Source organism: Engraulis encrasicolus, chromosome 24 (assembly GCF_034702125.1).
Source record: "Engraulis encrasicolus isolate BLACKSEA-1 chromosome 24, IST_EnEncr_1.0, whole genome shotgun sequence".
NCBI lineage: Eukaryota > Metazoa > Chordata > Actinopteri > Clupeiformes > Engraulidae > Engraulis > Engraulis encrasicolus.
In genome coordinates this window covers 29,762,766-29,766,318 of record NC_085880.1, presented here as the reverse complement: position 1 = coordinate 29,766,318, position 3,553 = coordinate 29,762,766, and positions in this window count along the sequence as shown.

Below are 3,553 nucleotides of genomic sequence, written 5' to 3'. Positions count from 1 at the left end.
TTTAGCAAAGTAAAGAGAGAAAAGACACAGGGGGTAGAGGAAGGTGGGGTGGAAGGGAAGTGAGAGAGTGTGTATATGCATGAGAGAAGGAGAGCGAGAGAATGAGAGGGTGCGAAAGAGAAAGAGAGGTTGAGACAGGGGGGACAGAGAGAGAGAGGGAGGGTGAGAGAGAGAGAGAGTAGTGAAACTGGAAAGGAAACAGAGAACGGGTCCTTGCCAGCAGCATCTCTGCACATTGGCTCTGCACCTCTCCTTTTTGCTCTTTCCAGTCTTTCTCCATTGGCTCTGCAGTCTTTCTCCATTGGCTCTCCTCTCTGCCGTCCTTCTCCCCACTGAACATCTTTAGAAACAAGTGTATCCATCGCATCCTCCACCAGGCCGCCTCGCCTCCAGGGAAGCTGGCAGGGGGTGGGACAAAGGGGTCAGTTGTCCTGGGCCCAGGGAGAGGAGGGAGCAACATTGGGTCCTCTTTCTACTGTCAGTAATGGGTGGGTTGCCCTTTCAAATAACTTGGTCCTGGGCCCAACCAAAGCTGTCAGCGGCCCTGTTCGCTTCAACGGCACTTTCCCACCGACATCCATGCCCTACCCACAATGCAACGCTCCCCTCTCTCTCTGCTCTGTTCACACAATCCCCCTTCTGACACTCATGCAGAGCTTGGCTGCCAGAGAGGCTGTTTAGACACATGCATTGGCTCACGCACGCACGCATGAGCATACACACACACACACACACACACACACACACACACACACACACACACACACACACACACACACACACACACACACACACACACACACACACACACACACACACACACACACACACACACACACACACACACACACACACAAACAGACACCAACATTTTCACTTTGTTTCTTAGGGAACTGGTTGCACACACACACACACACACACACACACACACACACACACACACACACACACACACACACACACACACACACACACACACACACACACACACACACACACACACACAGTTTATTTTTTTGTTTCACAATCACAGCTCTGATAATGCTGTGAACCTTCCTGTGTGCTGTTGAACGCTGTGTTGAACTACACGTAGGAGCTGAGAGGGGTGTTTAGCATCATAAAGGGCTACCTAGATGCCACCGCTAGCAGCAGAAGAATGCTCCCCGAACCCGCTTCCTCTCGTGATCTATGCCCTGCACATTCTTCACTGAATGAAGAGCCCATGAAATGCACTGTGAAGAGCATTAACACGCCAAGAGAGGAGGTTATGCGAGGTGCATTTGAAACGCTCTTTTCCAAAGCGCAATAAAATCCATTTGAATATTAATTTTCAATTTTCATGCATCTTTTTTTAATATCTGAATTTAATACATCCTCAAGGGAATTGGCATCATCTGATATATCCATACCGAATCCAAATTAATTAACTGAGAAACAATAAAAACATCTCTGTATTTTTAATTGCAGTTAGAAAAATGTTTAGCGTCTAGTTTTTTAATAGTGGTTGAAAAAAATGTGGAAAATGTACTAGTGCAGTTTCTGAATTCAACGCATGCGCACTAGTAGGCCTTCGGCAGTCAATGTGTTTACTTTTTTTGTAATAATGTTTGAAAATGGATATGTTGTGAAAGTGCACCACTTCTAGGTGCTGGTAAAAACAGGACTGTTGAAAATTTCAAAAGAAAAGAGGTTTACTGTACACTTACTGACTGAATCTCATAAACTGACTTGACTGTTCATTATGAAACAGAGAAAGTCAAGCAAGTGTGAGGTAAACTTTTTCTTTTGAATGGATATATTGCATTTTGGAAAAGAGTTTGTTGTTTCCAGTGTGTGGGATAGTGTCATGCAATGGGGGGTGTCTGAGGTAAAGCCTCCTCGGATGTTATCCTTTGCCTGGTCCATCTCCAAGGTTGGGGCCAGGCATGTGGTCAGAATGTGAATAACTCTTCCATTAATGGCCGAAGGGGGGTGGGGTGTTTCTTTTTAAACATTGGATACAAAGGCCCCTTACATTAATGACTGTAGCCTCACAGTGCAAACTGTTCGGACTGTAGATTGCTTTGAGGTTTGCTAAAAGAAACTTTACTACAACATTACTACAACATTATAGACCGTCGCTACTAGGCCTACAAGTTTACAACTTTGCCATGCAATATGTTGTGCAATGTACTCAATTTTCTTCACATAGACAACAACATAAAGTGAACAGAGAAGTTCACAAACTTATGGAAGATGTTGTGTCCCCTGTGGTAATGTTAGTACCCTCAACCCATGTTATTGTTGCATCTTTTGGGGGTTGCTGTGTGGTTTGTTTAATTATGGGGTATTTTACCCATGCTCTCAATAATTCAAATCCTGGGTGTGGTGCAAGGGGTCTCAGCAAAATGAAAGTCTGCACATGCTCCTGTTTCTCTTAAAATGTGTAACGTTTTGAGCAGTATGCCCTTCAGCAGACATGACTTGGCATGACATCGGACTTTATTTTTTGCAATTGTTTCACTTTGCTAGTCCAACACCGTATTTTTTTCTTTGTTCAACTGTGGTACAAGGGGTCATGAAGTCCATGAAGGGGAGCATGGTTTACGAGGGGACGAGCAGGGAACTGGGTACAGTTGAAGACATCTGGATACTGTCCCCAATCTCAACATTTTAATGTTGACGTACAGTGAGGAGAATAAGTATTTGATCACTTGCTGATTTTGTTGGTTTGCCCACTAATAAAGACATGATCAGTCTTTAATGTTAATGATAAAATGTATTCTAATATGGAGAGACAGAATATCAAAAAGAAAATCCAGAAATTAACTCTAATAAAGAATATATATTAATTGATTTATATTTAATTGAGGGAAATAAGTATTTGATCCCCTGCCAACCATTAAGAGTTCTGATCCCGCAGATCAAATGGCACTTCCAATCAACTTGTTATCTGAATTGAACACAACTGTTAATAGTAACCTGCACAAAAAACACATTGAATCTGCAGAATCAGTCCACAGTATCAGTCAATCAATCAAACTAAACTTGCCAACATGGGACAGACCAAAAAGTTGTGAAAGGATGTCAGGGACAAGATTTTAGAACTCAAGAAGGCTGAAATGGGCTCCTGGATATTAAGGAGCAAACTGTTGGTGCATTTCTTCCAAATTTTAGGACAAACAAAATGATTATCAATCATCAATCTTAGGCCTGTCTGTGGTTCCATACAAGATTTGACCTTGTGGACATTCAATAACCAGAAAAACAGATATAAAGCACCCTAAAACTATATGGAAAGAGCTAGGAAATGATCTCAAGGCAACTGGGACCGCAATCCCTAAGAAAACTATTGGAAACACTTAGGGTGAATCTCAATACTTAAAATCCTGCCGTGCATGTATGGTACCCCTGCTTCAGAAGGAACCTGTTCAGGCTCACCTGAGGTTTGCTAATGAACATCAAACTGTATTAGGATATGATTGTGAGGTGCTGGAATCAGATGACGCCAAAATCAAACTGTTTGGCATTAACACAATTCGATGTGTTTTGAGGAAGAGAAATGCTGCCTATG